The sequence below is a fragment of the Benincasa hispida genome, chromosome 4 (assembly GCF_027475165.1).
Source record: "Benincasa hispida cultivar pf3 chromosome 4, pf3_genome.v1.1, whole genome shotgun sequence".
Lineage (NCBI taxonomy): Eukaryota > Viridiplantae > Streptophyta > Magnoliopsida > Cucurbitales > Cucurbitaceae > Benincasa > Benincasa hispida.
In genome coordinates, this window is record NC_143481.1 from 52,962,040 (window position 1) to 52,973,178 (window position 11,139).

The following is an 11,139-nucleotide window of genomic DNA, read 5'->3' on the forward strand; positions in this document are numbered from 1 at the left end:
GAAAAATTTGCATGATTAGGAAATGTTTTTTCTGGATTTTATTGCTTGATGTGATTCGTGTTGTTTTGCTTGTTGTGATCTACATTGGAAACTGAGATTGTACCCTAGAAAATTGTTAGCGTGTCTATAACACGTATAATGGGTTATTGTCGATATGTGCACATTTGGTGAGCTATAAGGGTACTGGGATTGTTTTTGTTGGGGTTGGTGCCCAAACTCATGTTGGGTTCTGTAGTTTTTAAACACTGTAATAATATACTATATTTTCTTCACTATTGTCTATGAAATATGGTATGTTTTATTTGCTTTACCAAAAACAAATAAACTAAGATCTCTTTTTTTCGTTGTAACTTAATCATGTATATGGAGACATACAGGTGGATCATGCCTTAAGTGATAACCAAAATGGTTTGTAGTATATGGATATAGGAGAAAAATCTTATCCTGGTGACACTACGGATGTGGCCCACTTTGTAGAGAGTTACAAGTGTTGTGACTTACTACAGATGGTCTGATCGTGATAATTCATGTGGAGACATGCGAGTGGGGGCGTCCTATACAAAGGATTTTGTACAAGACCAGACAATGAAGTGTTATAGTCTCGTTATATAATGCTGTTCATGACATAGACTTCACTTCACTAGAATGACAATAGGTAACAGGACCTTAATCTTGAGTGAGTTAAAAATTCCTACCTTTGAGGGCGGTCCTTTAATTTGCATGGGTATGAGTGGCCAAATTTCTAACTCAAACCTACCACATTCAGGATTCGTCTGATTGGGGAGCTAGGAACTTAGCTACACAAGATGGAATTTACTCCTTCCCCGAAGCAAGGGTAAGTAGATAGATTTCTCTCTTAAGGGTTGATTCTAGGGTTTGAACGATGTGGCACCACACACCTTCTCTTGGCCCAAGAGGTGTCCACTCATAGTAGGACTATGAGATATTGTTCATTAGAGGGATCAGTGGTACTTAAGGAGTTAGATGTAACTACAGGGCAAGATGGTAAATTGGCCCAGCTGTACTTACGAGCATTTGTGAAGAGTTATCGTACTATTGATTGGTTATATTCGATGGACACAGAAATATATCTGTAGTAAGAAGAGTGCAGTTGTCGGTCTTTAGTGGATGACCCAACAGTTAACGAATGGTGGATCTCGTGGCTAAAAAGTTTAGTCAGCTATTCACGTACCGTTAGAGCTTCAAGCTATAGGTCCATAAGGTCCCCTTGGTAGCTCAATGGATTCAAGTTGAGAATCAATTTTTAGGTCAATTTGAAGTGTTCAAATTAACAAGAGGGAGTTTGATTATATATGATATGATTAAACTGGTCACTTATATATGATATAGTTGACATGATGTAGGAGATACATTAATTAGAGGAATGGATATAAATATGATTTATATCTAGTGGAGGAGAAAAGGACTATGGTATAATATGATAAGTTAGTTATTATATTTATTTATAAGTAAATAATTATAAGATAATTGTTGGTGGTTTTCTCCATAACTGTGCGTGAAAGTGGGAGGTCGCATTGAATTTTTCATAACTGAAGGATAAAATGAAAAAGGTTTTCATTTTGTATGGGATCGAATACTTGCTTCATAAAATTGTACATTATCTATCGTTTAGTTAACGAAAGCCTACACGACAGCTCAAGTTTTCCTAAACGATCATGTACACGTGCAGTCAACCAAAAACGATCGTATAACTTTTACTAAACGATTGTATGCGAGAGGGAGATTACCTAAATGATTGTCTAAATGATCATATTCGATTACCTAAACGATCGTGCATCTTTTCTAAACGATTCAGCACCTGTCTATACGATAGACTCTAAACTCTCCCACTTGTTTGGTCATTGAATACGATCATGTTTCCTCTTTCCCTCTACCAAATCTAACAGAGCCTACACCTCCTGGATTCTCACTTCGAGAATATCAAGGTCACTAAATGGTGGTGTCCTAGTTGCTGTCTGTTCTTGTAGAAGACCGTTCGTTGGCTAAGTGACAACGAGATTTGGTAGACGATTGGCTTGGCATTGCAGCGATAGCGAGAGGGGCTGTTCTAGATGAGAGTGAAAGATTAAGAGAAGAAAAGTTCTTCAAAGGTGAGTCTCTTGTTCTTTTGTATTTAATTTGTTGAAAGCATGACATGATTTATTCTGTGATGCATAAATTGTATGTATGTTTGTAAATGCTTGTATTTCTGTCACAATGAATTTGGAATGATCTTGCTTCCACTCGTAGGTACTCTTTGATAAGAGTTATTCAGTTTTCACATCATTCATATCGGGAGTTAATGGGAATACCCAAGGAAATAGATGATCATGCAAGGGATATCTAGTTACCAGATTGGAAGGGTTGCATTATTATGTAGGATGATTGTTTTAGTGTGAAATTTGTTTTCCCAAAAATGTGTTCCTTAAACAAAACTTGTTTTCATTTGAAGAATGCCACTCCCTAGGCTTTCGAGCTTATGTTTTTCAATGTTTTATTTTTCCCCTAGGTAGCGGGAAGAGAAACGTTCTGGGAAAAGCCACCCAAGATCTAGAACTGCTACTCTTTCAAGGTACGAGACTCAAATTATGTTATCTTTGAAATTCATTAGGATTGTTAAAGCTAATATTGTACAATAGTATAAACCTTTGTAACTGTTCATAAAAATAAATTAAGTTCCGTACATATTAGTTATTTTATGAATTGGTGTGAAGTTCGGTAGTTGTTATCATAAGGGTGGTATCAGTTGTCTTCACATCTTCTTTCGGGCCTGGGACACAAGGCTCGAGAGGGGGTGTGTAAGACCCGCACCTTACTTTTAACTTTTTAACGATCTTAACAGTTAAGAAAAATGTTGGGCTAAGTATCTAAGTCGGTTTGGATTTGTACATTCCAAAGTAAAAGATGAGTTTAAAACTGGAGAAATGGTTAAGTAAGGAAGCTTAGCTCTTGTTCACACCATCCTGTCTCGACAAGGTAAAAGATGAATTTGAAAGTGGAGAAAATGGCTAAGTGTTGATCGTACTAAAGGATGCTTGAACATCGAGTAAGCGCCAGGCGAGCATCGAGTAGATGCTGCTAAGCATCAAGCAAAAGTGAAAAAGGAAGAAGGCAAGCGTCGAGTATAAATGATCGAGAAGGGTTCAGCATCGAGTAGATGTTGTCGAGTATCGGCTGTATGTAAGTAAGCAAGAAGGCGAGTGTCGAGGGTGAATGAGGAAGTCTCGCGTGCGGAGTTCGAGCGAAGAGTAAGGATGGGGCGCGTATCGAGCGAGCACCCAGCATCAACTTCCACATCGAGTAGCGAGTCCTCATGTCGAGTATTTGGCAGAGAGTCTGGGATTTGTCTGTCGAATAAAGACATCTTCCCATCGAGTTTCCCCAGCAAGTAACAAGATTTCAGGTGAATGGTTGGACAGTAGTATAAAAAGAAAGAGAACTTCAAGAGCTCATTTTGGACGTCTTACTCGAGCAAACCGAGCGAACATGGTACCATTGGAAAGCTCTTCGAGTCTAGTTGCTGAAATCGAGCCTTTGAAAGGGAGATCTCACTAGAAAGAAGGCTGGAGAAGGAAGGAAGAGTTGAAGGTTCATTTTTGGGCATTTTCGGGCACTTGACGAAGAATCATAGATCTAGACCGAACCGCTTGGATTTTCGAGTTGAAGCTTTAAGGTATTCTCGTAGACACATTTCCAAGTGATTTTCTAGAAGGAACATTGGCAAGAAAAGGTATATGGTTCGAGTTATATATTTTTGGAAGTAACCCTAGAATTTGTACTCAAGAAGGAAGTTTCGATTGGTAACGAAATTCCGAACATGTTTAGAGAAGGAACTTTCATGAAATGGATTCCAGTTTTCAAGTTATTTACGTTAGAAGTTGAATTTGGAAAATGTTGGAAGTTGGGTAGTCAATTGCCAAGTATGAGCTTAGTTAAAAGAGTAGTCTCAAAAGGGAGGCCAAGTAGCAACTAAACTCTTATTCTTTTATGCGTAAGAACTACGTCCATTGGAGAGGCCTACAAAGATTAGGAAGAACCAAGCCCAAGGATTTGTGAGTGACTAAATGTTTTCAAATATGTCTAGAAGAGGGACATGCGGTTCAAATGAATTTCAGGCTAATGTTCATGGTTTTCCAAGCAACTAAAGTTATAATTGTACTTTAAATGAGCTTTGTTAATCCTGGCGTATGTTAAGAATGTATGAAAAAAATGCAACTACATGTTATTAATTGTGAAGCTTGCATGTGACTGGTAATGATGCTAGAATTTCCCATGGATGTTATGTTTCTAATGTACTGGGTACTGAAGTTATAGAAGGTATCCGAGGAAGTACCTGAGGTGTTTACGGTACTTAGTATACTCCACGTGCACGTTGGTAGTTCTTTATGAGAGATCGAAGTATGGGTCATCTGGCTAGAGTTTTCATTAAGGGACCGAAGTATAGGTCTCACGACCTTGAATGGACGTTGGGAGTTTGAGCTAAGAATGCTCGTTCTCAACTAAGGTTTGCTAGCATGAATGATTATAACGCTATGATTAATGTATGATATTATGCAAGTTGCTTGAGGTTATTTCCCAACATGTTATTTATTTTACATTAGAGCATTTGAAAGATTTGAGAAGAAATGTATTTCTATGTGTCACTCACTGGGCAACCAACTCACAGTTTTCAAATGTTTTTCCCTTTTCTAGGTAGCGGTTAGCACCCTCGTAGTTGAATCCACTGCAGCTTGCCACCCAAAGTTTGGAGACCTTAGAGAGAAGATTAGGTTAAACTTATTTTGATGTACACACTTTTGAAAAGGAGTCGGAGACTTGTGAAACTTATTCTATTTTTGGGACACATGTTATTTTTGTCATCTTATTTTAGTTGGACATATGTTTGTTTATTTGGAATTATGATTAAGACTTGCACTGTTTAATTGCATGGATGTGTTTGTACCAAGTAAATGCTGGCACCTAGGTTGGTAACTGCTGTCGTCATACCCTCTTCTTATTTTAGAGGGTAAACTAGGAAGGGGGGGGGGGGGGGGGGATCTGACAGTGTGTGACATATGAAGTTATTTTTTGAAGATAGACTAATTTTACTTGAAAATGTCTATTACATTCCTACTACGAGGAGGAATTTAATATCCATCTCATGTTTGGAAAAACAAAAATATAAAGTTTCTTTTGTAGTCAATGAAGTGTTCATTATTTTAAAACGTATTAAAATATGTTTTGCAAAACTAAAAAATAACTTATATATGTTAAAACAACCTGAGGCAAAAGTTGTTTTGAATATACAGATGTTTAAAACAGATAAAACTAAAAATAAAAAGTTAAATTTTTTTTCCTAATGCCTATCTTTGGCACTTAAAACTTGGCCATATTAATCTCAATAGGATTGGGAGATTTGTTAAGAGTAGACTCCTAAATTAGTTAGAAACAACTTTCTACTACCATACGAGTCTTTTTTTGAGGGTAAGATGACCAAAATTTCCTTTTAAGCGAAAAGGTTTTAGAGTAAAAGAAACCCTTAGAACTCGTTCATTCAAACCTCTGTAGGCCAATGAATGTCAAGGCATGAGGAGAGTATGAATATTTCATCAGTTTTATTGATGATTATTCTAGATATGGTTATTTTTACCTAATGCATCATAAGTCTGAGACCGTTGAAAAGTTCGAGGAGTATAAGGTAGAGGTTAAGAACCAATTAGGAAAAAAATTAAAACACTTTGATCAGATCGACATGGGTAGTATATGGACTTGAAATTCCAGGACTATTTGATAAAATAAAATTTAGTCTCAACTCACAACACCCAGTACACCTCAACAGAATGGTGTAGCAAAAAGGAGAAATAGAACCCTGTTGGACATGGTTCATTCAATAATGAGTTATGTCCAGTTGCCTAATTCATTTTGGCAACATCCAGTAGTGACTGCTATTTATATTTTGAATGTGGTCCCTCAAAAAGTGTTTTTGAAACACCATACGAGTTATGGAGCATAAAGGCAGTTTACACCACTTCAAGATTTGGGGATGCTCGACATACATGTTGGGTCAAAATCTAAAGAAGTTGGAACATCATTCGAAAGTATGCCTATTTGTAGGATACCTCAAAGAAACAAAAGGTGGTATATTTTATATAATCTACAGAGGATAAAGTATTTGTATCGACAAATGAGACATTCCTAGAGGAGGACTACATAAGAAATCATCAACCTCACAGTAAGCTAGTATTCAATGAAATGTACACAAAAGCTACTGACAGATCAACAAAGGTTATTGATCAGACTAGTCCTTCAACAAGAGTTATTAATGAAACTGGTCCATCATATCCTTCTCAACAGTTGAGAGTACCGCGATGTAGTGGGAGGGTTGTTCAATAGCCTGTCCGTTACATAGGTTTGAGAAAACTCAAGTCATCATACCCAATGATGGCTTGGAGGTATATTTCATAATCTTAGCCTGTCCGTTACATGGACCTCGAAATGGAGTCTATGTACTTCAATTTAGTATGAGAACTTGTAGATCAACTAGATGAGATAAAACATATTGGTTGCAAATGTATCTACAAAAGAAAACGAGACTAAGCTAGTAAGGTACAGACCTATAAAGCTAGACTCGTGGCAAAAGGGTTTACCCAAAGAGATGGGGTGGACTATGAAGAAACTTTCTCTCCAGGTCCCATGATTAAGTCTATTAGAGTACTCTTATCCATTGTTGTTTATTATAATTTTGAGATGTGGCAAATGGATATCAAGACAAGCTTTATGAATGGCTATCTTGAAGAGGGTATCTATATGTTTCAACCATAAGGGTTATTAGATAGGGTCAAGAGAAAAAGGTTTGCGAACTTAAAAGATCCATATATTGGTTAAAACAAGCATCTTGATCCTGGAATATAAGATTTGATACTGCAATAAATCTTATAGCTTTGAACAGAACGTTGACGAACCTTGTGTATACAAGAAAATTGTCAATAAAATTGTAGCAATTCTGGTATTATATGTTGATGATATTGTAACAACCCGACCCCGTAGGACTTAAGTTAGGCCATTACTAAAATACATACATGCATGGAACTTAAAATGACACTCTTTTATGATGAAATAAATGCTAAATAGATAAGGGGAGTTCAAAAGTTCTTTATTAAATGCAAATATTAAAAACAATAATAGGGTACCCATAAATCATAAAGGTTAATAAATAAGTATGAAAAATAATTCTTAATAATAAGTTTCAAACATCAAAACTGAAAGTTTAGCAAGAACATGAAGGAAATCTATGTCTTATGAGCGGAAGCATAAAAACTGATCCCAGTGGCTCGATCACGGATTTCGCTTGTCATTTGCCAGTGCATCCCTACTCTTACCTAAAACAACAACATGAGAAAGAATGAGTATAAAATACTCAGTAAGTAACCCTACCACTGGGGTCAGGCTAGGCATCTATGTCCTTTAGATACCTACCTCTGGTGAAACATATAAACTGCTTTTGTTCTCATGGGACACATATGCACATGAAACAAGAAGGAGACAAAGTCCTATCCTACTATAGTTAAGTATGCCCACTACCTCTGTTGAATCCCGAAGGAGACACAAACTGGTGAATCCCGAAGGAGACACAAACTAGTGAATCCCGAAGGAAACACAAAATATAATGGGCATCTAACTAATCAGTAAGGACATTTGCACAGTCTCAATATCATAATCATCACTGTACGAATCTATGACATACATATAAACCTCAACATCATGGCTCTACAACATACACATATACCTCAACATCATGGTTCTACAACATACATGTATACCTCAGCATCATCAGATTAAATACAACCATGGAAGCATATACAATCTCATACTAGCATTCAAGTGTCTATGTGCATAAATAAATAATTCAAATCTCGTAACAGAACATACTTTAATCATGTTATACTATCAAACTTTCATGTTGCCATTCTTCCATAACCTTTATTTAACATGCTAGCATACATCTAATGTCTGGCCCGTGGGCAGTTTCAGTAGTAAGATTACTTACCTTGATATTAGGTCGAACCAAAAAGCAATTGAATCTTTGTGAAATTCTTGAATCCTTAATCAAGCCTAAACATAAACCAAGCTATAAATTAATAGTTAAGGCCAAATTCCAAACACCCAAATATTACAAAATATTTCCAAATAACCTAACCTAAGGTGTGGTCCAATTCGAATTCACCTTCCAAACCTCCAATTTTAAGCCCAAATAATTAGCAAACCAAACTCTTCTTCATCTTGAATGAAATTCTTGAATCAACCCCTAATCATTATTTGAAATTACGCTTACATGATACATACATCACTACCATTGTCTCAAATAAATTATCCATATGTAGCTTCGTCAAAAAAATCACTTCCAAATGACTTTACCAAAATTTCTCAACAACCAAAATTAATCCACAAGAGAGTAATCAAAGCATAAAACTTACCAAAACTCGCTAAAACAAACTACAACTTCACTGAACAACACCTCAATACCTTCACAAACTTGAATCCAAAGTTGAAACACAATGGGTATCAACCAATTGATGCCAAAAGTAAATGAGTAGAATCAACCGAAAACAAACCCAAATGCCATAAATCTTACCCAAATTGATAGATTCAGTGACGGAAAAAGCGAACGACGCTTGAGCAGTGGTGGACGGAGGTCATGAAGAAGAAACTGATGCGGCGGCTTTGGACAGCGTCGGACGGACTCACGAACGTGAGGAAGAAAAGGGGGGTGGGGTTTGACTTTTTATAAAAAAAAAAAAAAAAAAAAAAAACAATAATAATAATAATTAAACAAAAAAGGAAATAAATATAATTACATTTAATTCCTTTCCGTTTTATACTACTAAATTCCTTTCTGTTTCAAAAGAAAATTAATTCCTAACATTAATTTCCAATTTGAATAATTTCACGCCAACAATTAAATTCTCGCACTTACAGTTGAAGTCCAAAATTCCAAAAATGCCCTTGAACTAATAACAATTACTAAAATTCCAAATAATAAAGTTATTGAAATTACATTATTACTAAAAAAATGTGTGGGGTGTTCATTCTTCCCTCCTTAAAGAACTTACGTCCTCGAAAGTTCATTCTTAAAAAAAAAAAAAAAAAAAAAAAACTCTGGGGGTGTTACAGATATCCTACTCATTAAGAATGAAGTAGGATTTCTTGCTGCCATTTAGGGATGAACAACATCACAATTTCAAATGAAAGATTTGGAAGATGCACAGTATGTTCTTGGAATCCAAATAGTTTGGAATCACAAGAACAGAACGTTAGCATTATCGCTGGCATCCTAAGTAGGCAAGATATTGTCTAGATGTAAAATGTTTTGAAGAGAGGTTAACCTTTCAGACATGAAATTCATCTGTCTAAGGAAGAATGTCCTAAGACACCTCAAGAGATTGAGGCTATGAAATGTTGGGTTTATGTCCTAAAACTCGTGGTTTGTAAACAATAAACTTATTCCTTAAAACGATAAAGTTGTTATTGAAGTTTTGATTCAATAAAGTTGTTATTGAATATGTGAATTGCACTTATAATGACTAAATCCGATAAACTAAGATCCATGGCTATTATATAAGTACTTGAACTTTATGTGGAGACATAAAATGGATCAAGTTCGAGTAAATATCTAAAATGGTTTATAGTATATGAACAAGGTTGGGTACCTTATTCTAGTACCACTATAGGATGCGGCCCACTCTTTAGTTGTCACAATTTGTTGTAAAGTGCTACAACCAAAGTGATCCTAATTCGTTCATGTATTGACATGAAGAGTGGGGATGTCCTATGCAATGAGTTTAATCGGACCAAGAATTGAGTCACTCTTACTTTATAACGTTGTTTACTATTTAAGACTGACTATTTCAAAGTGATGACCAATTCTTAGAACAGTGTGACAAATTTTTAGAACAGTGTGACAAACAAATTTGAAGTGTTCAAATTCAGTTTCGGAGCAAAAAGCGGTAAATATATATCATATATTTAACCTAATGTTTAATTGTGAATTAAACATAAAGAGAGAGAAAATAGGAGATATTAAAATAAGATTTAAATATCAAGACTATGAATAAAGATTCATATTGAATGAGATTAGTGTTGGATTTAATATTAGATTAAATTGTTGTTTAATTCATTATTTAATATTAACTTAATTTTAAAATTAATTATTAGAAATAATTTTGAAATTAAATGAAATTGGTCAAAATTGCATTACAAGTCAAATTTGTTGACTAAGTCAAATATGCAATAATAAGTCAAAATGTTCACCTTAGACTTTGAGAGTCAACAAGTCAAATTGTTGACTTTGGCCTTCAAAGTCAAAGTTTGTAATTTTGACCAAGTTAGTGGAAAGTTCCAACAGTTTTTAGTGGGAAATTCCAACTATTGAATTGCTAATTATTGTCTTCAATTTGAAGACACTTGCCCCTACTTAATCCCACTTTGAGTTAGTGGTTTTTTTGTTGTCAAATTCTCATCAAACTCATAATTGCACGTCATACATGAAATGACCTATAGATAGAAGACTACTAAGATATTTGGTTCTTCTGGCGAAGTGGATATTTATGAGATTTTTTAGAAAAATCTTAGGCCTAAATCTCTCTCAAACCTTAACCTATTTCTCTCCAAATTAGTCACTCACCAGATCCCACCATCTCGTTCTAAGGCTGGAGAATAGTTGGGAAGACTCTCGTGGTGGTCTATGAACTGTTCATGAGGAGATTGGAGCAGATTTGGAGAAGCTATGGGACTACAAAGGTTGTATTTCTTAAATCCCTTTGATTTATTTTGATTTACATGCTTATTCTTTTAAATTAACTTAATTAGAGTACTTTAGATCCTTTATTTCTTTTGTTGCGCAAGTGTTCATTTCATCAATTGGTATCAAAACATCCTTAAAGTACTGAATTTTGGTTAACTTTTGCATATGGTGGGAATTTTATTCATGTGATAAATGTTTATGTGCTAAAATGGATAATTTCGATTTTGGCATCTTAATTTTCTCTTGGGTTATAATAATTATTGTAACTACCCGGTGTTTTATGGGCTTTAATGTCTTGCAAAGGGTTTGTAAGTTTGCTAGAATCTTTAGAGTCGGACTTAGGCTGTAATTGTTTGGTT